Source organism: Acomys minous (assembly GCF_964271855.1).
Source record: "Acomys minous genome assembly, chromosome: 4".
NCBI classification, from domain to species: Eukaryota; Metazoa; Chordata; class Mammalia; order Rodentia; family Muridae; genus Acomys; species Acomys minous.
The window spans coordinates 30,770,196-30,794,573 of record NC_140486.1 but is presented as its reverse complement, the minus strand read 5'-3'; positions in this window follow the sequence as shown (position 1 = coordinate 30,794,573).

Below are 24,378 nucleotides of genomic sequence, written 5' to 3'. Positions count from 1 at the left end.
CCCCTTGGGGAGTGGGTGGGGGGCTTCCAGGATAGGCATTCATAATTGGTTGGGACCAGGCACTTATAGGATGCTTGTTTTGCATTTGGCAGCACACTCTTATCATTTGAACAGGAACACAGGACCTAACTAGCCTATAACAACAGGGAGGGGAGAGCTGGCAGGGAGCTGTGTGGAGGGCCATATATCAAATGTGGTTAGGGGCATCTATGTCTAAAAACACTCTCCAGATGGGGTCAGGCAGAGAGCCAGAGGCCCTGTTGGGGAGAGGGAGTCCTGCACCTAAAGCTGAGCTCAGAGCCAGACCAGGAGGATTGCAGCCTCAAATGGCAGGGTCCTTCCAACAAGCTGCTAAAGGAGGGAATCAAGCAAAAGTCCTACCCAGCTGGGACACCTGTAATCGACAACAGTGACCTGCATTTCTAAGGGTGCAACAGTGACGTGCATGCCTTGGTCGTAACCACCAGCCATCAAACTGGACTCAAGGCCTGATGAGAAGAAGGAGACCTCGCACAGTGCTAGAATCCTAGCCACCTGCTTGCAGCTTGTGAGGTCATGGGTCTCAGGAGAACTTAACGACTGCCGCTTTGCTAAAGCACTCTAAAGATGTATCCTTATACACATAGATAAGTGTAGCTTTTGCTCCTCATCAAAGAAAATGAAACCCACGACTAGTTAAAATGCAGAGAGCACGTACTCATGGGTTGCCCTGCCCAATGTCTACGTCTACAACACAACTCCTGTACCTAAGGCTCAGGGAACATTGTGGAAGAGGGAGCGGAAAGGTTGTAAGAGTCAGGGGGCCAGAAAAACTGCTGTTAAGATTGTGTCTCCTAGAAAAGGCAGAGAAGGAGGCTGGAGAGATGGCTCAGCGGTCAAGAGCAGGGGCTGTTCTTCCAGAGGACGTGGGTTCAATTCCTGGCCCCAACATGGTAGCTCACAGCTGACTGTGACTTCAATTCCAGGGGATCAAACACCCCTACACAGACATAGGTGCAGGTAAAACACCAATGCATATAAATTAGAAATAAATACTTTAAAAAATGACAGAGAAGCTATGCTCAGAGATACCTCAACAGTATGACTGCCTAAACAAGACTTGAACAATGACAACACCCATAAAATATCCTGGGGCCTCCCAAACAAGAGAGTCAATGAATACATACATACAAAAAGGGATTAAAATTATAATCTCAACATGTAGCGGAGTTGAGAGTGAAGCCCAGATTTTGTGCTTTCAGTCTCCTTAAAGGGCTGAATCCTCTGGTCTTTTGTCCAGGTCCTCGCAAACACAGAGCAATGTGGACATATTTCATGATGGTGGGTACGATTTCCAGAGGTAGCAATTTCGTTGCTTCTCAACTTTTCTTTTCTTGGTGTAAACTTATCATAACATAAAATCAATTATGAATCATTTTTAAATTGTATTTCAGCTGGTCCTGATGGGGTACACACTTTTGATCCCAGCAGGCAGGAAGCAGAGGCAGGCGGATCTCTATTCATTCAAGGCTAGCCTGGTCTATCTAGTTAGTTCAAGGCCAGTGTAGTGTTCATAATGAGTTCTAGGCCAGTCTGGTCTGCACAGTGAGACTCTTGTCTCAAAAGCAAAAACTAAATTAAAGGGTGTTGGGTTTCAGACCTGGGACAAGCCTTTTTTAACCAAAGTGGACCTATCCTCCAGGTTCTCTCAGAATCTCTCAGTTCTTACCTGGTACAGGGCATGGCTGGCGTAGCAGACCCTCTACCCTGAATGTTGTGGCCTAGGGGCTGGCTTCCTTATAGACTGCATTTTAGCTCCCCTCCCCCTCCCTCTCTCTGCATTTCTCTCTCTCCTGCATTTCTTTCTTCTCTCACTCTCTCTGCATTTTCTCTCTCCCCTCACACTCCCGCCTCCCCCTGCATGGCAACTTCCTTAGGACCAGTGAACACTCTGAGAGCTGCCCCCAATAAACCTGCATTTATAAACTCTAATCTTGTTCAAATATGGGGCACCAGAGTTTGTGTGGAAGTTAGATCTCTTCTCCACTCACCAGTGGAGAATGTCCTGTCCATTGGCTAGTCTGGGTAGGGGTTCGAGGTTTACTGCCTATTTTTTCCTTGGCTGTTGCCATAGTTTGCGGAGGACCCCAGGGCCCAGACTCACCTGTAGTTTTCCAGGACCCGCTGGATCCTTCTATTTCCTCTTTCTCCCAGGCTTCTCACACCTAAAGTCTCAATAGGGAGATGCCTGGTGCACTCAGAGGAAAGATAATAGGTCACCAAGGAGAGACTTGATACCCTATGAGCATATACAGGGGGAGGAGGTCCCTCTCAGACATAGACATAGGGGAGGGGAGGGGAGTAGGGGGGAAGTGGGAGGAAGGGAGGAATGGGAGGATACATGGGATGGGCTAACAACTGAGATGTAATATGAATAAATTAATCAAAAAAATAAAGTAGTCATCAAAATATTTGGTAAGAGAAACAAAATCTAACAATGGAATTGTCTAAAAAATAATATGTCACAGAATTTAAAATAATGCATATGTGTAAAACAAATTAAATAAATCAGTCAATGTTAAAAAAAAAAAGCTCTAATCTTGCTTAAACTGGCTCATTTCATCAGGCAGAAGAATGTTTATCAAAGGGGTGGTGTGTGTGTGTGTGTGTGTGTGTGTGTGTGTGAGATATAAAGTATGGTTCAGTGGTTAAGGGCATTTGATGCTCTTGCAGAGGACAGGAGTTTTGTTCCAGGATGTACATGGGATAGTTTACAGAGCTCTTTTGTTCTCGTTGGGCATCTGCATACCTGCGCACATGCGTGTGTGCATGCATGCACACACACATAAACACACACACAGACACATATATATGCACCAATGATACAAGTAATATACCAGGCATAGTGGTGCACACCTTTAATCCCAAGACTCAGGAGGCAGAGGGAGGTGAATCTCTGTGAGTTCGAAGCCAGCAAGTTCCACAGAATGAGTTCCAGGATAGCCAAGGCTATACAAAAACAAACAAACAAACAAACAAAAAACCCTACCTCAACAAACAAACAACGACAACAACAAAACCCAACTGAACAAGAACAACAACAAAAACCAAATAATACAAATGAATCTTCAAAAAAACAAAACAAATCGCATATATTACAAGCTGGTGTGGTGGTCCAAACCTGTAATCAATCCCACAGCACTTTGGAGGTGGATGACGAGTACCAGGAATTTATTGCTATCCTGCACTATATAAGCTGCTTTAAAACACAAGCAAACAAAAATACCAAATTAAAGTGTACCTTTCAGTAACATTTGCCGTACTAGCTGTTTCCATATCAAAACCCTGAACCTCTTACACGTGAAATCCTATTGGCAGCTTTCTCACTTAAGGCCCAGATAAAGAGTTATTTTCAGAGCTTGATGTGTAGAAATGTCTGGGAAGCGGGAATGTGTGCGGCTCTCTCTGTCTTTCCAGTTCCAGGGGAGAAGAGACAGCAAGTTAACCCTCAGCGAACGTTCCCGCTCCTGAAGACATGAAGTGAGTCACTCTTCCCAGCCCTATCCTACCATTGGATTTCTGCTGTTTTGTCCCTGTTTCCTGCCAGCCAGGTCTTCTAGATCTACAGACTTACAGACTGACAGCTGAGGATTCAGCCTCTCAGCACAAGGCTTACAAGCTCAATTCCCAATCCTATAGCAAAAAAGACAAGAGACAGGAGAGAAGGAAGGAGGGAGCAGTTAGGACAAAAGCCTGCTCTTTAAGTGATGTTTGCTGTGGTTTAAGTCAGTCATTCTCAGCCTCCCTTTAATACAGTTCTTCATGTTGTGGTGACCCCCAGCCATAAAATTATTTTTGTTGCTACCTCATAACTGTAATTTGCTACTGTTATGGTGACCCCTTGAAAGGGTCAGTTGACCCCAAAGGATGGGGACATACAGGTTGATAATTGTTAGTTTAAGTGCTACACACTCACCCTACGCCAACTTCGAACCTGTCAGGTCTTCTGGGAAGTTAATGAATAAATACCTGTGTCACCAGGCTTGGTGGCCCATGCCTTTAATCCCAGCACTCAGGAATGTCAGGTCGCAAGACAAGTCTCACTCAGTATCTGTGGCTCCTCCGAGCACTTCTCACCCCTGCCTGGTACCTTAACAGCCTCCAGCACAGGGCCTAGGCTGGGGTTCCCTCCCCGCAGCTTCTGATCTTTATAGAACTCAGCCATGCTAGCTTTGCCCCCTCTTGGTTTCTTGGTTCCCATGAGCCCTCGTGGCTCCCTCTCTCCTCTTTTACTCTCTCAGCCTCTCCTTCCTTTCATGGCCCGGTTCAGACCCAGCCCTTCTAGATGTGTCTAGCTGCTCTCTCCCCATATCTACAATAAAAACCTTCTTCTTGCTGGATGGGGTTGGCACATACTATCAGTCCAAGCACTCAAGAGGCTGGGGCAGGTAAATCTCTGTGAGTTCAAGGCCAGCCTGGTCTTAGAGCTCTCTAGGACAGTCACAGCTACACAGTGAAATCCTGTCTTGAAAACCTAAGACAAGGTGGCGTATGCCTTTAATCCCAGCACTCAGGAGCAGAGACAGAGCAGGTGGATTGCTGTGAGTTCAAGGCCAACCTGGTCTACAAAGTGAGTCCAGGGCAGGCAAGGCTACACAGAGAAACCATGTCTCGAAAACCCCAAATAAATAAATAAATAAATAAATAAAAACTCAAGACAAAGAAATCAACCAACCAAACAAACATCTTTCTTCTCTTAAGCATACTTAGGCGTGGTCATGTCCTCATTTTCATTCAACCCCCATCCCAGTTTATTGTTTTTGTTTTTTGACTAGACTCGAACTTACAGAGATCCACCTGCCTCTGCCTCCCTAAGTGCTGGGATTACAGGTGTGCATCACTGCAGGGCTTTATACATGGGATTCCAAATCCTTAGTGCAGTAGTATCTAGAGGTGGGTTCCAGTGGGTGATGTTTGCTTGGTAGCAGCAAATGCTCAAGAATGGAGTTACACCTTTCTTTCCTTTGTTTTTTGTTTTGTTTTGTTTTTTCAAGATAGGATTTCTTTGTGTAGCCTTGTCTGTCCTGGACTCACTTTGTAGACCAGGCTGGCCTCAAACTCACAGCAATCCACCTGCCTCTGCCTTCCGAGTGCTGGGATTAAAGGCATGCATCACCACACCCAGCTGGAGTTATGGCTTTCTAGCAGGAATGGGTCATCTTATCATGAGTTCTCCCTCCCTTGCTGTCCCTCTTTCTGTCATGAGTTGGAGCAGCACAAAGCCCTCTCTAGATGCTGCTGCTACACACTTGGGCGTTCCAGACTCTAGCTCCATGTTTTTCTTTATAAATTCTACCCTCAGGTATTCTGTTATAGAAAGAAAAAATAGACCAAGACGCTGCTAGTATTTTATATGCATATGGGTCTCAAGTAAAAGGTGAGAAATTGAAAGAGGTGATTTAGACTCAGAAGTTTATGTATCATTTTAGCAAAGGGAAAATGGGTTTTGGCTTCTAGAAGCTGCTATTTATAGGGAGGTGATTAAATATGACATAATAAATATGGGGTGTACATAAGAGTCCTAGTAAAGGTGTGGGGAATGTTTACAAGGGGGTATTTGTGCTCTGCTTTTTGCAGAAGGGAAATGGGTGAAGTTTCCTGTGCTTTTTAAAATGGCTTTTAGTTGGTACTCTTTATTGTGGTATATTCTGACCTCTCTTTAATAGACCAAGGATATTGTCTTAGTTGCATAAAGAGGGAAAACTCTAGTAGACTGCAAGGCACTTTTGGTTTGACCTATCAGTTCTGTGTCACATTTAAAGTTTAAGTCTACATGGTTTTTCTTGTTTCTGAGAACAAAAATTTTGTGGGGAAAATAGAGAGGGTATGTTGATTTGACAAATATTTATTCTTTCTCTCTCTCTCTCTCTCTCTCTCTCTCTCTTTCTCTGTCTCTCTGTTCCTCTCTCTTTCCGAGACAGAGTTTCTCTGTGTAGACTCATTTTGTAGACCAGTAGATCAGGCTCACCTTAAACTCACAAAGATCCACCTCTGTTTCTGCCTCCCGAGGGCTGGGATTAAAGGAATGCACCACCACACCCAGCTTTATTGACTCTTAATAGCAGAGTGACATGAGGTGTGAGGGACGTAAGGTGAATAGTACAAAGTTCTGGTTCTCAGTTGGTAGCACAGTGGGCACAGTCCCATTCAGCCGACACTGAAACTCAGTTGTTGGCATTAACTGAAGACCTCTAAGTCATGTTTGAGAGTCTCGTTTACACCAGGGAGAGCGTGGCCTTATAATACATCGTTTACAAGGTGTAGGGGAGATGGCTCAGTTGGCGGCTTGCTTGCCTAGCATGCACCAAGCCCTGGGTTTGATCCGCAGGACTCAATAAACCAGATGCAGAGATGCAAGCTTACAGACTCAGTGCTCAGAAGTGGGGGAGGAAGGACCAAAGTGAACTAGGCCATTAATCCCAGCACTTGGGAGGTAAGGGCAGGCAGAGCTCTGTGAGGTTGAGGCCAGCCTGGTATATAGAGTGAGTTCTGGGTTAGCAAGGCTAGGCAAGATTCCCTTCAGAGCTCTTATAAACATTGTTTGTGTGACTGAAAAGACCAATTAATTGGTGAAAGGGTGGAATTCAACGACTGGATTTTGTAATTAGCTACAGACCGGAACTCTCATCCACATCTTTGGGAACCACAGGAGATAATTTCCGCGGTGCTCATCTGTGCCCTGAATGGAGACTGTCGGGGCCAGGGACAAGTCTTGCTGCTCCTTGGAGTGCACTGGAGCAGGGTAAAAACTTTGATGACAGAGATTCTGAAAGAGCAGCCAGCGTGGTTTCTGTGAGTTGTCCAGTTTGACTGGAGACAAACTCTGAACGGCAGACAAAAGGTTGGTTTCATCTGAACTTCAGAGTTAGGGGCATAAATGATGCTACCTGCTCCTTCTAAGCATCTAGTGCCTCCTTCCAGAGCCTACGAGCCCAGAGCTGTCGTAGCACAGACAAGACAGGGCACTGCCTGTTTTGGTGATGGTTTTGCTCCATTTCCTTTTATTTAAATTTTGTTTTTAACTTTACTGGTCCATAGAGACTTGGGACTTTTACTTCCTGAATAGGTAGGCAAGAACATTCATGTCTGATGACTAAACTCAGGAAGAATCATTTGGCTATGAGAAGTTAGTTGAAGGGGCAGGAGAGGTGGTTCAGCAGTTGAGAGTGGAGGACCCAGGTTTGTGTCCGGGAACCCACGTGGTGGCTTAAGACTCTAATTGCGGGGGATCTGACTCTCCTTTTCTGACCTCCAAGGGCACCAGGCAAACATGTGGTACATATATGTATGTGCAAACACTCATACACATAAAATAATAAAATAAATGGTTTTTTGTTTTGTTTTGTTTTGTTTTGTTTTAAGGTGTTTTAAGGTGGCAGTTCATAGTCTCCTGTGTGACACTGGAATTTGGAAAAGAAGTGTATGGATTTTCCTCAACCCCAGCCCCCAAACAGAAAGAACCTTTAAGTTAACAGGTCTCATGTTTCTCTGTTTTCCTTTATTTCTTGTTTGTTTGTTTTGAGACATGGTCTAATTCTGTAGTTCAGAATGGTCTGGAACTTTCTACATAGGCCAGGCTGGTCCCTTTTCTTCTTTCTCTTGGTGTGTATGTGGGTGGGTGGGGGGACACACATGTGCCTTTGTCCATATATAGAGGTCAGAGGACAACTTTCAGGGGTCACTGGACAGAATGGAAATACTCTCCTAGGAATCCAGAAGGGCTCAGCACACTTGTTGTAACACCAGTCTCACAAAGTATTAGCAGGAAGAGGGCTGCCCAGCCCAGCTGTCTCGGTTTCTGATGCTCACTGAAGCTCTGAGATGCAGCAGGCTAGGAGGGTGGAGATGAACTTCCTGTTTAGTTGATAAAATTTCTTCATTCCTACAGAACATAGAAAGCAGTTTCTCCTTTTTCAAGGCCTTAATATTTGTGAGACTCATAGAACTCTTTACTTCAGACTGAAAAAAATATTAAAACTTTTATCAATATATATTAATTGTACAAAACAATGGGTTTCATTGTATAGATTTTAATGTACATTGTATATATATGTATATACATATATACATATATATGCATATGACATGGTTGAGTCCAATTCACCCTCTTAACTTCTCTTACTTCCTCTTCCCAATTGATTTCCTTTTTTTCTTTTCTCGAGACAGGAGTTCTCTGTGTAGCCCAGGCTGTCTTAGAACTCACTTTGTAGCCTGGTGTGTTTTGTTTTCGTTTTTGTTTTTGATTTTTACAACATGTTTGGTGGTTTTCTGTTCTCCTCCCTCTCTCTCTTTAATACATTAATGTTTTTCCCTTTTGGATGTCTAGTATGAGGATGTCAGAGCCCCTGGGACTGGAGTTACAGACAGTTGTGGCTGCCAAATGGGTGCTGGGAATTGAACCTGGGTCCTCTGAAGAGCAGCCAGTGCTCCTAACCACTGAGCCATCTCTCCAGCCCCAGCTTTTCTCTTTCTTAATAAACTATTTATCCATCTGTATATGTGTCTGTCTGCCTGTCTCTACCTCTCTCTCCCCTCTCGCCCTGCTCCCTCTCTTGCTCTTATTTTTCTGTTTGTTTGCTTGTTTGAGCATGTAACCCAAGCTGGCCTTGAACTTGCTAGGTAGCTAAGGCTTCTGCTTCCCTGGCCTCAGCCTCCCATACATTAGGCTCATAGGCATGTATCACCTCTTCACCTTCATGGTTCCCCACGCCTACGTTCTAGAGTCACACATGAGAGGCAACTTAGGTTACTGTCATTGTGACTCTAGTTTTGCTTCATGTATATGATCTCCATTTCCAGCCTTTATCCTAGGGGGGGGGAGGGAGGGAGGGAGAGAGAGAGACAGAGACAGAGACAGAGACAGAGAGAGAGAGAGACAGAGAGAGAGACACAGAGAGACAGACACAGAGAGACAGAGAGAGAGAGAGACAGAGAGAGAGAGACAGAGAGAGAGAGAGTCAGACAGACAGACAGAGAGGTGATGGCCTACACCTATACTTCTAGCACCTGGGATGTGGAGGTCAGATCAGATGATGATCAGAAATTTGAGGCTAGAGGCCAGAGAAGACTCAGCAGTAAATAGCACTGGATGCTTTTTCAGAGTCCACGTTCCATTTCCAGGACTCACACGACATTCACAACTCTCCCTAGTTCCAGTCTTGGGGGATTTGATGCTCTTTTCTGGCCTCTGAGAGCACCAGGCATGCATACAGACAGGTAAACACCCCTACAGAAAAAATAAACTGTGAAACAAAAGAGAAGAATCTGAGGCTAACCTGGGCTGTTTGCTGGGAAATCTCCCCTCAAACAGAACAATTAGCAACAACACAACATCGGATGCCTGCCCAGTGGGTAAAGTCCTTGCCTCACAAGCAGGAGGACTGAGTTCAGCTGTCCAGAACCCATGTGAGAAGCCAGCATGGCAGTGTGTGCCAGGAAGGCCAGCACTGATTAGGTGAAGACAGTGAGATCCCGTGAGGGAACTGACCAGCCGATCCCGTTCACTTCAGGTTCTGTGAGAGCTGACTCAGAAAAGAAAGTGGGGCCCGTTAAGACACACTTCAGCTGGAAGATAGTTGCTCCCAAGCCTGATGACCTGAGCTCCATCCCCGGAGCCCACAGCGTAGATGAGGGAAATGACTCCACCAAGTTGCCCTCTGACCTCCGCTTGCACTGGCATATGTGGCCCCCTCATAAGCAAGTAAGTGTTGTAGGGTTTTTGTTACTGTGAGAAAACGCCATGACCAAAAAGCAACTTGGGGAGAAAAGGGTTTCTTTGGCCTACACTTTCACATTGTAGTCTACTGTTGAAGGAAGCCAGGGCAGGAACCCCCACAGGCCGGGAACCTGGAGGCCGTCGAGGGGTCCTGCTTACTGGCTTGCTCCCCAGGCGGTTATTTCACCTTTGGAATTCAGAAAGGGACCCTGATCGTTTTTTCAAGATCACTTAGGATGCTTGTAACTGAGAAAATTATAAAATTCTATGAAGCGATTCATGGCTTTATTTTTTCCCCCCCGAGGACAGGGTTTCTCTGTGTAACAGCCTGGGCTGTCCTGGACTCTCTTTCTAGATTCACAGCGATCCACCTGCCTGTGCCTCCTAAGTGCTGGGATTAAAGGTGTGTGCCTATAAACAGACAAATAATTTTAAGGTAAAATACATAGGGTGGAAGAACACACTGAAGAGGACATAAGATGTCACCCTCTGGCCTCCATGCCAAGGGGCAAACATGAACACATTTATACACTCCCTCCCTGACACAAGGGTTGTTTGTGGGATCTGGTGGTGAAAGGAGAGGTAGAAATGAATGGATTAGTTCATTAACACCAGGAGCTGGGGCACTGGGCAATAATTGGTCGAAACTGACTTGTTGCTTTGCTCTTGCAGTTGTAAATAACTGTCACTATCCATATATGTGACTACTAGAAAATTAGAATACACGGTTTTAAGAAAAGCAAAGGAGTCCTTGGAAGTCACTAGAAATATCATCCAATAGCAACCAAAGATAAATGTCAAGCTGGGAGAAAAAATATATATGTATGTAAGATATTATTCCCATAGTAATTATAGAAGAACAGTTTGTCCAGAAGCCACTGTTTTGTATTGGGTTCTTAAGGAGAACACTATGCTTCCATTCAAAACACTTCTGATTCCAAATGCGTGGGTTTGTCCCTACACTGGCAACCCATTTGCCAGCTCTTCAGTGGGTACCAGGATGTCCCCTCATTCAAGTTTGTTCCTCACCACTACATGGGTGGGAGGTACACAGTCACCTGGACCTGTTCTGTTCCCTTCAGATGCCAATTGCAAGCCCCGTAGCTCCCCACACTTTTGGGGACTGTTTGGAAACAGGAGCTTTTGGGACTCCCTTGCCCACGAGGGTTTTCTAGAGTGTCTGACAGAATCTAGGTCAAATAGCTTACTAGTGGACTGAATGCTGTGCCTACCCTAATTTCTTTTCTTTTTGGTTTTATTGAGAGAGGCTGAATGCGAGAACAAGCTACACACAGGTGAAAACAGAAGGAGCCAGAGAATGAGGAGCTAGGAGATTAGAGCACACTGCTGGAGTTAGTTTGAGGCCAAACAGAGCAATTCTGGGGCCAAGAGAGAAGCCAGATTGAATAAGTCAGCTGGGAGAAGAGTCTGAACTAGAACAGCTGAGTTGAACCAGCCAGCCCAGAGCTCAGTAAGAACTAGAAAGGGTGAGCTTATTAAGCAGTAAGTCTCAGAGGCTGAGACATTCTAGGCCTAGGTTAGATTGTAGGGAGGCTAGAAGCTTCCAGGACTAGGCATACATTAGCGGACAGAGGCAGTAATCCTCCCTCTGAGGCAACAGTTGAAATAGGCAAATAAATGGTGTTGGTTTTGGTTTTGGTTTTTCAAGACAGGGTTTCTCTGTGTGGCACTGGTTGCCCTGGACTCTCTTTGTAGAGCAGGCTGGCCTCAAAATCACAGAGATCATCCTGCTTCTGGCTCCCAAGGGCTGGGTATAGGCATGTGCCGCCATGCCTGACTGCATAAAAGTTCTTTTAAGAGTAATTCTAACTGGGCATGGTGGTGCATACCTTTAATCCCAGCCCTTGGGAGGCAAAGGCAGGCGGATCACTGTGAGTTTGAGGATCGAGGCCAGCCTGGTCTACAAAGAGAGTCCAGGACAGCCAAGGCTAACACAGAGAAACCCTGTCTCAAAAAACCAAGCAACAACAACAACAAATCAAACAGTAAGTGAACTTCTCCAAGTAATGGCATTAGGGGATGGAGCTTCGGGGTAGTGACTATGCGATAAGGGTAGAGCTTCACAAATGGGGTTACTATCCATATTATGAGGTTCCCAGGAGCTCCCCTTATTCTTTTCACTTCAGGAGGAAACAGCAAAACAAAGCTCTCTGTAAATCAAGAAGTAGGTCCTCACAGACATGGAATCTGCCAGTCTTGATCTTGATTTGCAGTCTCCTGAACAATATAATTCTTTTGTTTGGGGATGGAGAGACGGTTCAGTGGTTTAAGAGTACTGGCTGTTCTTCCAGAGGACCTGGATTTGATTGCCAGTAACCTCATGGTAGCTCATCCATAATTCCAGTTCCAAGGAATTCAGTGCCCTTTTCTGGCCTCCACTGGCATTTGTACTTACATGTGTACATACACACAGCTGCACCTACACACAGAAAAAAAATAAAATAAAACTTAAAAGAAAAAGAAATTCCGTTGTTTGTAAGCCCCTCAGCATGTAATAAGCTGGATTCAGATGCACAACTCTCAGCTAACTCTGCAGCTCCATGTCTGCCTGCGTGCCACCATGTCTGCCTGCGTGCCACCATGTCTGCCTGCGTGCCACCATGTTTCTTCCTGACACGATGATAGTGCACTAAACCCCTGAACTGTAAGCCAGCGGCAATTAAATGTTTTCCTTTATAGGAGTTGCTGTGAGAGCTAGATGTGTCTTGAGTGAGGCAGAGTCTGAGAGCGAGAATATCTCCGTGGGTTCAAGGCCTTGAACTCACAGAGATCTGTATACCTCTGCCTCCCCAACTGGTGGGATTACAAGCGCGTGCTCAGTTTTTAACCATGAGTTTTGGACTGGGCTTAAAGTAACATGCATAGGTTCCTTTTTATAGAACACATCTCAAATCCAATCAGAACAAAGTTGGTTACTGCCATAGCGGTTGTGCCACTATTGCACCAGGGGCACAGCCTGTCTGGCAGGTTGCATTCCCAGCTGGTTAAGATGATTGATGCTTTTTCTCTCCAAGTGTCCTGTACAACGCCTTCTGAGATCATGAAAGCGAGCTAGCAGGAAGGGAGATTTCCAATCTTATTTAGCTAGCTTTATGACTATAGATTTGTGCTACCATGTCTACTTTCCTTGGTTCTGGAGATCAAACCCAGGGCTTACTGCATGTTAGACAAGCACTCTACCAACTGAGCTCCACCCTCAGCTAGTACATTAGCCTTTCTGCTATCCCCAATCACCACCCATCCTGATCAAAGCCATCTAAGTACTGTGTCTGCAATCAGCATTTTGCAATCCTTGTATTAAACCCAAGCTGGGGCAGAAGAAAGAGGAAGGAAGCCTTTGGCTGAGCCCTGAGTAACTTGCAGGATCCGGATGTATGTTGATAAGTAGAAAGGACATTCCAGGAACAGGGAACAGCTAGAGTAATTACAGTGAAGTAGGCACGTCAGGTGCAGGTGTAGAAGCGAAGAATCAGTGCAGAGTGAATCTGTATACTTTGGTAGGTGTGGGCCGTGAGGAAGCTGAGACCTTCAGTCGAAGCCGAATCTGTTGAAGAGCTTTCATCATGTTATCTGATGAGAAAGTGGGTCTACAGCCATCAGCTTCTTTGCTTGTTTGTTTGTTTGTTTTTGTTTTTCTTGGAGACAGGGGTTTCTCTGTGTAGCCTTGGCTGTCCTGGACTAACTTTGTAGACCAGGCTGGCCTTGAACTCACAGCAATCCACCAGCCTCTGCCTCCTTAGTGCTGGGATTAAAGGCGTGCACCACCATGCCCAGTGCCATCAGCTTCTTATGAGACCTTCATAGATTTTTTTTTCTTAAATCAGCTTTTGCCAAGTGCAGTGTAAACGTAACTGGCTTCTGAGTCTTTATTGGTAAAATAGAACAATTGAGATTTTCATTAAAAACAATAGTGCAGTTTTCATTTTCACTTGATAATTTTTGTTTTGCTGTTTTTTGTTTTTTCAGACAGGGTTTCTCTTGTAGGCCTGGTTGTCCTGGACTTGCTTTGTAGATCAGCCTGGCCTCAAACTCACAGAGATCCACCTGCCTCTGCCTCCCAAGTGCTGGGATTACTCCATGTACCACTACACCCTCACTTGATAATTATTAACTTTTCTCTGGCCATGCTGCCACATCCTAGATAAAGATGTCTGTGCTTAGTTTTTTTGTCTGAGATGAACTACTTAATGGAAGAAGGGTTTGTTTTGGCTTATAGCTTTAGAGGCTTCAGGCCTTGGTCACTTGGCTCTGTTGTTTCTGGGCTCATATTTGGTGAGACAGAAGACTATCACAACAGAGAGCCTATGATATCACAACAGAGAGCCTATGATATCACAACAGAGAGCCTATGACATCACGACAGAGAGCCTATGATATCACAACAGAGAGCCTATGATATCACAACAGAGAGCCTATGATATCACAACAGAGAGCCTATGATATCATAACAGAGAGCATAATGTGGCAGACAGAAGGGAGCAGGAGAGCAGAGGGTAAGGGACTACACAGATGATATGCCTTCAAAGGTCATATCCCATCATCCCACGTCCTCTAACTAGGCCCTACCTCTCAGAATTCCACTTAGCTACTGTCTTAGTCAGTGTTCTACTGCTGTGAAGAGACACCATGACCATGGGTTTTTTTTGTTTTTTAGAGAGAGGGTTTCTCTGTAGCCTGTGTAGATCTGGCTGTCCTGGACTCACTTTGTAGACCAGGTTGGCCTCGAACTCACAGAGAGCTGCCTGCCTCTGCCTCCTGAGTTCTGGGATTAAAGGCTTGCACCACCACTGTCCATTGAGACAGTTTTGAGACAGGGTCTACCTAAACAGTGCTGGCTATCCTAGAACACACTATATAGTCCAGGCTGGCCTCAAACTCACAGGGATCTGTCTGCCTCTGCCTCCTGAATGCTGAGATTAAATGCATGCAGCACTGGCCTAAAAGAGTAATATTCTTGATTGTTTTGTTGAGATTTAATTAACATACAATGCATTTGATTCACTTAATGCATACAATTCGGTAACTTTTTGTTGTTGCTTTTGTTTTGTTTTTGGAGACAGAACAGATATATATTTGCTGTATATCCCTGGCTGGCCTTGAACTCATAGAAATACACCTGCCTTCTGGGTGCTGGGATTAAAAGCATGTACCACTACACTTGGTCAAATCATTGTATTTTTTATTTATTTTATTTTATTTTTTTCCAAGACAAGGTTTCTTTGTGTAGCCTTGGGCTGTCGTAGACTCACTTTGTAGACCAGGCTGGCCTCAAACTCACAGAGATCTGCCTGCCTCTGCCTCCTGAGTGTTGGGATTAAGGGTGTGCGATACCACACCTGGCACCTAAATTGTTTTATTTTGAAGTATATCATGATTTTAATTTTTTTTTTTTTTTGGTTTTTTGAGACAGAGTCTCTCTGTGTAGCCTTGGCTGTCCTGGACTCACTCTGTAGACCAGGCTGGCCTCGAACTCACAGCGATCCGCCTGCCTCTGCCTCCCGAGTGCTGGGATTAAAGGCGTGCGCCACCACGCCCGGCATGTGATTTTAATTTTTTAAAGACACAGTCTCTGTTGCAGAATATTTGATCACACTGTGAACACTGAGATTGCATTGTTTACTAGAAAAGCCTGTTTCTAGTTGTGGTGTGGCTCAGCCCTAGCACACGGTGTACCTTTGATCCAAGAGCTTTCTGCTTGAGTATTAGAAACACGATTACATAAAATAACCCTAGGTCAAGAGGCAGAGCAAGCAGCCAGTTGACAGGAAGTAAACATAGGAAAATACCATAGAGTAAGAGGAGTCAGGAGAACGAATAGAGAAGTGCACAGGAAGTAGAGGGGAGGGACATTGAGTTTGAGGGGTTGATATAGTTTAGGGAAGGAGTAATCCTTTCTTTTGGGATGTTGGCTGAGGAGGAAGGGTGCTTTCAGCTGGGTTCTTTCTGTGCTTCTCTGAACTAGCAGGCTTTCACCCCAGCATCTGGCTCCCATGTCTTTAATGGCAAAATCAATTGAGATTTTATTAGAAACAACAGGTCTCACTATGTAGCCCAGGTTTGCCCTGAGTTTACTATGTAGCCTAGATTTATTTTCTAGCTTAGAGCTTGCCATCCTTCTGCCTCAGTCTCTTATGTGCTAGTATAAGTGTATAACTCTATATTTCTGTTGCTGATAGGACATCATGACAAAGGCAACTGATAGAAGGAAGACTTTATGTGGGTTTGTGGTTATAATCTGGGGTGGTGGCGCACACCTTTAATCCCAGCACTCAGGAGGCAGAGGCAGGCAGATCTCCGTGAGTTCAAGGCCAGCCTGGTCTACAATGTGAGTCTAGGACAGCCACAGCTGTTATACAGAAAAACCCTGTCTCAAAAAAACAACAAGAGAGAAGGGGGGGAGATAAAGAGAGGGGGGGAGGGAGAGAGAGAGAGAGAAAGACAAAGAGTTTGACATTACAAATTTCTGCCCTTGGCTGTCCACCAGGTGTTGTCTAACCCCTGCTGCTTGTTGGAATCTGAGCTGGGAGCTACAGAATTAAAGGGGTCTGACGTTACCTTCAAGATCTATCTGCTCTGCTCTTACCCAAGCCCAAAGGCTAGAGTTTCTTTCTTTTCAGGAGACCTGAGGACAGAGGAAATGGTACCAGGTATGTGGACCAAGGACCTTCAGATACGAGTCCTTCATTTTGCATAGTTTTTGGGACCCAGACCTAGATAAAGGCAAGGTTTCTCTTTACTGATTTCAAGTATCAATAATCACTCCTTTTTCCTCTATAGCAAGCAAAATATACACTCTTTGTAATCACTTTGCCCTTAACTCATGTCTTTGTGAGCAGTTTATAGCTTCTAAGAGTCCCTACACTCCCTTTCTCGGCTCCCAGACAGTAGCATGACTGATGTCGTGATGAAAGAACCATTCAAGCTACGAGACTCAGCACATAGACAGAACCACCTGCCAACGTGCAAACACAGACCCCACCCATCAAAGTCCATAGGTGTGGGAAAGTCTAATGTACTCGCCTTGCTTTTTTGGCTTCTGTAGTTCTGTTTCTTGACAACCATTCTTGTTAACTGAAGTATGTCAACTCAGAACATGGTTTTTGTGCTTCAAAGCTCACCCTGAGGAAGGATCAGGGCTACATTGGGATTGCAAGCACCCAGCTAATAAACACTTGCTGTCAGCTTAAACTTCTGTCTGCCATATCTTGGTAGTCTTCTCTGATGGATACCCCACAAATGTACAGTTCTTATAATTTCTCTTTCCTTCCTTCCTTTCTTCCTTTTCTTCTTTCTTCTTTTTTCTTTTTGAGGCAGGGGTTTCTCTGTGTAGCCTTGGCTATCATGGTCTGGCTTTGTAGACCAGGCTAACCTCAAACTCACAGAGATCCACCTGCCTCTGCTTTCTGAGTGCTGGGATTACAGGCGTATGTCAGTGCACCTGGCTTATAATTTCTTTCTTTTTTTCCTCTCTCCTTTCCCTCATTCCTTCCAGAGAAATCATGTGTGTGAGAGAGGGGAGAGGACAGGGAGGGAAGGAGGGGAGGAGGGGAGGAAGGAGGGTGGAGAGAGAGAGAGAGAGAGAGAGAGAGAGAGAGAGAGAGAGAGAGAGAGAGAGAGAGAGATTGGGGTGTTGCAGCAAACGTGTAGGAATCAGAGGACTGACAACGATGGGTGCTAGTCCTCACCCTCCACCTTATTTGAGTCAGGGTCCCTTTGTCACTCACTGCTGTATGTGCCAGGCTAGATGGCTCCTGAGCTTCTTGGAATTGTCCTGTTGCTGTTGCTGCCCTACCTCTTTGTGGGAACACTGGACATTGGTTATTGCACGCAGGGTTTTCACGGTTCTGCTGGTTTAAACTCAGGTCCTCCTAGTTTCTTGACAAGCGATTTAGCCTCTGAGCCGTCTCCCTGCCTCTTCCTTTTCTTTTTGAGACAGACTCTCACACACATTGGCCTTGAACTTGCTGTGTAGCTGAGTATGACCCTGACCTCATTCTCCAGTTTAAGATCACACGTAAGGGCTTCAGGCATCCTGGGCAAACACTCCACCAACTGACCTCCATCCCAGCCTCTGATTCTTTCTAAGTCACTATTCGAGGCTGCTTCTTTTCGGGTCCTTCGTTATACGCAGTAGGAAGTGATCTTGGCATAAGCGGAAGTGGGAAGCCCTTAAATGCATTGTGTAGCTCACAGACTCCTGGGAAGGCCAGAAGTTCAAGGTCAAAGGAGGCTAATGCAGGATTCCTTGGACTTTTCTGGTCAGAATGTTCTTGCTACTCAAGAAGCGTCATCTGTAAGGCTGCCATCTAGAGGACTGCACTTACAGGGTACTGATGTCCCCATGGCCACCAAGAACAGTGTGAGCCTACCGAAACGGACTCAGCACTCTTCTCTTGCTTTGGGCCACTGGGTTTTGGGTCAAAGTATGGAGTTGATTCTCCTGAGTGGCCCTTCCTTAAACTTGCCAAAGAAATGGGGAGCTGGAAGTTTAGTGTCAAGCCTGTCAATCACCCGGAGACCACTGAGGGAAAGCTGATTCACAAGAAGATGTGATAAGAGGTTGGGGGGAGTAATTACCTCTTTAGTGAGATGATTTGCTTAGATATCTCTAGGGCCATTCCTCAGTACAGAGCTTCCAACAGCAAGGCTGCTAGGCCTCAGCCTGTCGGCTTTTCTGAGTTCAAACTCAAAAAAGAATAACTTTCTTTTTTGAGTGGATCTCTGTGAGTTCACAGGCCAGCCTAGTCTACAGAACAAGTTCCAGGACAGCCAGGGCTACCTGCCTTAGGGGTGAGGGTTAAGAACAACTTTTCCTTTTCTGCTTTTCCATATCTTCTTTGGATACAGTTCAAAGGCTTAAGCATTCTTTCCTTAACACTCTGGGGTTTCTCACTCTTTCTCTAGAGACCCGTCATGTTCTTTTCTTTATTCTTTTTCTTATTTTCTTTCTGTTTTGGTTTTTCGAGTCAGGATTTTTCTGTGTAGCCCTACGTGTTCTGGAACCCGCTCTACAGACCAGGCTGGCCTCAAAGGCAGAGATTTGCCTGCTTCTGCTTTCTTGTGCTGGGATCAAAGGTGTGTACTACCACTGGCCAGCTGACCCTTCACTTTCCAAGCTGCTTTCTTAGACTCTAATCTAGCAGCATTGTCATCTCTCTTCCTCTTCTCCATCCTCCCCCTTCCAGAGGCTTCCAAGGCTTACAGCTTGCCTTCCCAGGTGTTTTTCTTTCAAGTTCTAATAAAGTGGTACTTAGAAAGAGGAGAAGGAAGAGGAGGAGGAGAGGACAAGTGATGGAAGGTAGCCATCCTTGTTTGCTAAATTCAAATGGTGAAGAATTCACCAGACACTCAGAAACAGTAGAGTACATGAGCAGCTGAAAAAGACAGAGAAGAATCTCCTATACGTTGGAATATCTTGCATTCTGTGCAGATCTGGGTCACAGTTTAATTTTGCCTAATTTAGAAAAATATGCTACACTAAGGTTTTTGGCCTCTGTTATTAAAAGTAACAAGAACATTTGGGCATTTTCCCTGAGTAGCTTACTTCAGCATAGTAACCTCTGTGCTGTGTTCTTCTCTCCTCCAAGTTTACATTGCTGTGTGCACAATGTAATGACGGAGCAGATCCCTTCCTCCCAGGGTAACTACAGCCCATCACCAACAGCCTAACCAATTCCCACTGGGAGTCAATGACAGCTTTGTGATGTCCAAAGTGTGCATTCTATTGGTTTTTGTCTCAAACAGGCCTGGTTAGTTTTATATATCTATGAATCTCTCATATTTATATATATTTAGCATTATATTATATGTAATATAGATGTAAGGTTTATAATGATGGCAGTACAAGATTAAAAATAAAAAAGGCATGGCCAGGCATAGTGACAGAGAGGCAGGAGGATCTCTGTGAGTTTGAGGCTAGCTTAGTCTACAAAGTGAGTTCTAGGATAGCTAGAAATACAAAGTGAGACCTTGCCTCGAAAAACACAAAGGCTGGGCATGGTGGTGCACGCCTTTAATCCCTGCGGTTGGGAGGCAGAGGTAGGTGGGTTGCTATGAGTTCAAGGCCAGCCTGGTCTACAAAGTGAGTCCAGGACAGCCAAGGCTACACAGAGAAACCTTGTCTTGGAAAACCAAACCAAACCAAACCACACAGGATCCCACACCTACCAGTTTTCCCGAGTGGAGAAGGAAAGATGCCAGGGGCTAGTGAGGGCTAGGGCTAGGGTTTGGCTGTGGGGACAAAGACGATAACCTATGTGATTCCTTTTGAAATGTTACAAACTCATGGCTGAAAGTATCACTGGGGCTGCTTTTGTCCTTGTAGGAGGGTGAACAGCTATGGGTTGCTCCAGCCAGAGGAAGCTGTAAGGAGCTGGTGTGGGCAGACAGGACCATGTGGCCAGATGGTGGAGGCATGATGGTAAGGATGGGTATGGGGGCGGGGTAAGGGTGCCAATTAGCCTGTCTAGCCCCTGTGAGCCAGGGCAAGCAGATGGCTGCATCTTTAATGCTATTCTTTCTCTGTCCAGCAAGCAACAATGGCTAGCCTTGTGGTCATGCAGAGAGCACACATGTACTTGTCTTTTCAAAAATGTGGAAGTGGTGGACATATGGGGGACAGTTTAAATATTGTGTCTAAGAAAAATAGATCCTATCTCCTTTGGCCTTTTGCAATAGCTTGGTGCCTGTTCAGGCGTTGACACCAATGGAAAGTGACTGGTTATCACTCAGTAGCCCGAGCAGCTTGTGTTTAGAGAGGGGTTGGCTTCCGGGTCATTGTAAGACAATTTCTGAGAGCACAAGTCAAGAAACCAACCATTGTCTTTCCCTGAACATGCCTGTGGGAGGGAGACTGCCTTTATATTTCCTCCTTTCTCTGGGGCTGCTTGCATCTGAATTTATTGAAAGTTTGTTAAATTCAGCAGGCTTTAATATCAGCACTCAGGAGGCAGAGGCAGTTGGATATCTGGGCCACAGAGTGAGTTCCAGGATAGCCCCAGCTACACAGAGCAACCCGGTCTTGACAAACAAAAACCACAATGAGAGCAGACAACAAAAGAAGACTGAATCACACTATAACAATTCAATTACTGTATGCATATTTATAATTTCCTAAACACCAGTGCTACACTAAGGTAAACAGTGCGCATGACAAAATAAGACAGACAACCTTGGAAAAGCCTTCATTTTCCTTTCATAGCAAACAGGAACTTTCAAGGTTGTGGAGTAGCCAATCATGGTAGGGTTCATCGCAGCACTGGAGAAGTAGAGGCTGGGAGATCTGGAGTTCAGGGTCATCTTTGGTTATACAGCAAGTGTGGGCCAGCCTAGGTTACATATAATCCTATCTCAGCATCCTTCATGTATATGTGTATGTTTTTTGTTTGTTTGTTTGTTTGCTTTTTGGATTTTCAAGACAGGATTTCTCAGTGTAGCCTTGGCTGTCCTGGACTCTCTTTGTAGACCAGGCTGGCCTCGAACTCACAGCGAACCTCTGCCTCCCTGAGTGCTGAGATTACAGGCCTGTGCCACTGCGCCTGGCTGTATGTGTGTTTTGTTTTTGTATTTCAAAACAGGGTTTCTCTGTGTAGTCTTTTTTAAAAAATATATTTTATTAATTTATTCATATTACATCTCAATTGTTATCCCATCCCTTGTATCCTCCCATTCCTCCCTCCCTCCCATTTTTCTCTGTGTAGTCTTGGCGGTCCTAGACTTGCTTTGTAGAGCAGGCTGGCCTTGAACTCACAGTGATCTGCCTGCCTCTGCCTCCCGAGTGCTGGGATCAAAGGCCGATGATGTAATTACAATCAAAGAACAAAAACATTGTGCCGGCGCCTGTGGTCCTCCTAGTGTCACTGAGTGGTGATTCTGCTGCTGGGCTCCGGTTCCACTGGATCTGGAGGGCACCGCTGTGTCATCTGAGAGAATGGCAGGGCTTGGGTGTCTTCTTTTCTCAAATAAAATGATTTAACTTTTAAAAATCATAAAAAAATAGAAATAACAATGTTGGACTCCTGTAATTTGGTGACTTCCCCTTTTCCTATGACAATTGAGATTTCATTTCTCTATCCTTCATCTTAAGATTAACCAACTAAAATCCTTTGAAGGAAGTCTAGCAAATGAAAAGAATGAAGAACTTAGGGAAATGAAACCTGTTTCTTCTAAGTGATCGCACACTTCTGGAAACTCTCAAGGGTTAGCACAGGGAGGGTGCTTTTCCCCAGTGAATGTGGAGATGGTAGGCCATTTCTGTAGTGCCAGCTGTCGCGGCACCTTGTTTGATCTAGTTACCTTCTGTTCCTGATCTGATGCTTACCTCGATAGTTCTGTGTGCAACCCAGGAGTCCCAGTGAGCTGAGGCTCAGCACTTAGTCTCACACCTCCGTCACCCCACAATCCCTTGATGAGCAGGGGAAAAAAATCCCATGTACCCTTCAAATCTGAGACGTGCCTTTGGGGATGTGTACTGTCTACAGTCTTTCCTTATGTGCCCAAGTGAAACTTAAAACTTCTATAAAAGGTTTTATCAAAGGGTGGTGTATTATGTGTGCCGGGGGCAGCAGTTGAAGTTGGGAATCTCACTCAATTGCTCTTCACATCGTCTTCTGAGAAAGGGTCTCTCCCTGAAACGGAGGCTTACCAACTGGCAAGACTGGCTGGCCAAAGAGCTCCCGGGGGCCCCCTGGGTATCACTACCACATGTGTTAGGGCTGCAGGGGGTGGATTCATACCTCTCCCCCTCCCCCACCCCGCAAGACTGCTTCTCTGTGTAGCACTGGCTGTCCTGGACTAGCTCTGTAGAACAAGTTGGCCTCAAACTTAGACATCAGGCTGCCTCTGTGCCTCAGATGCTGGGATTAAAGGTGTGTGACCCCACCACCTGGTCCCTCCACCCCCCTCAGATTTAATTCTTTTTATATGAATATTTTGCCTGCATGTGTGTAAGTGCACCACATGCATAAAGTACCCATGATGGCCAGAAGAGGGTGTCGGGTCTTCTGGAACTGCAATTCCAGAGGGGGGTAGCTGCTGGGAACAGGGCCTGGGTCCTCTGAAAGTCCATCAAGTGCTCTCAAGGGCAGAACATCCTCCCTCTCCTTATACGTCTCTTCTCAAGTATTCAGAGCAGTGCCTTACACACAGTAGGTACACAAGAACATTTCCTGTTTGGTTTTCTTTTGTGTTTTAGGCAAGACACACATTTGTATCCATCCTAACCAGTTTACTTGTTTTCATAATAGAGTAATGTCTTCCTCTTCCGTTCTTCTTGAGTAGTGAAGGCCAGCCCAGTGACTGAGATCTAATCCCTCACCACTTCCTGAGGAACTCCCCACGTGGGACGGTTTAAAATCAAAAGCACAACATAAGGAGATTAGGGATGCCACCTGAGAGTTCCCCCAGTTTCCCCTGGAGGCTGTGGGTTGCCATTTTCAGGTCTCTACAAGGTATCCATTTGCCAGTCCCTGGAGGCTGACATTCTTAGAAGCCAGCTCATAGATTATCTTTTCTCCTCCCTCCGACCACACAGAGACCTGCCCAGCCCTTAGTTGCTCCTTAGTTACTTTGTTCATGGCTTTTTAGCACTTGGCGGCCTAGATTATTTATATGAGACTTTCAAAATGGGGAATCACCCACCCTAGTGTTTTCTGCTTGGTATGTGCAGTACGCCACAGTGCATATAGAGCACTACACCACAACATACAGATGTTCAACAGGTGGTTGAACCTTTCCTGTCTCAATCACTCATTCCAAGCTGCAGGCTCTCATCAGCTCTTTCAGATATTTTGGATGGGCTCAAGGAAGGTGTTATTAGTCTAGTTTCCCTTAAATTCCCCCAGGCAGACAGGAGGTATATTTACATAGGGCACAGATATATTTTAAGGAATCCATTCAAAGCTGGGGAGCCTGACATCTACAGGGTAGGTTGTAGGCTGGAGAGTGACGAAGAGCTAGCAACCCCTTTCCCTTCCTCAGGAGAGTCCTGTTCTAGTTCAACTTGTCACTTCCTGGATGAGACGCATTCATTCAAAGACTACCGACTGAAATGAAATCCCATCCACACACCTTACAGAAACATCGTGAATGAAGTTGCACTATCTATCTGGGCAGCAGCCGCCTCAGCCAAACTAGCCAGCCAGGGTTCAGCTGTTCTGTGCATTTCCTCCTCTGACCCTTTATTACAGCCTTCTGGTCTCGGAAGTGGGCAAGGGCTAGGCATGTGTCTGCTATTTGTTGTCTTTTTGGAGCTGCCAACCATCACAGTTCTACACAGGCTGTATGTCTCCTTCTTTCCTGAACTCAGTGGCAGGAACTGGAAAGGGTGCCATCTATTTTCCATATAGATTCGGAACACTATGTCTTCAGGAAACATGAGGACGCCAAGTGAGAAAGATGTATTAGAAAGTCTTTATAATTCCTTACCAACTACATCAATAATTTTGTGTGTGTGTGTCTCGTGCAAGGCATGTGCGGGTGAATTCAAGGTGCGATGCATGCACAAGTGTGTATGCATGTAGGTGTTTGTGTAATGGAAGATGTTTTAGTGCTCTGTGTATTCAGATGCTGATTTCTGGGCCCCAAGATCGGACTACAGTTGGGAC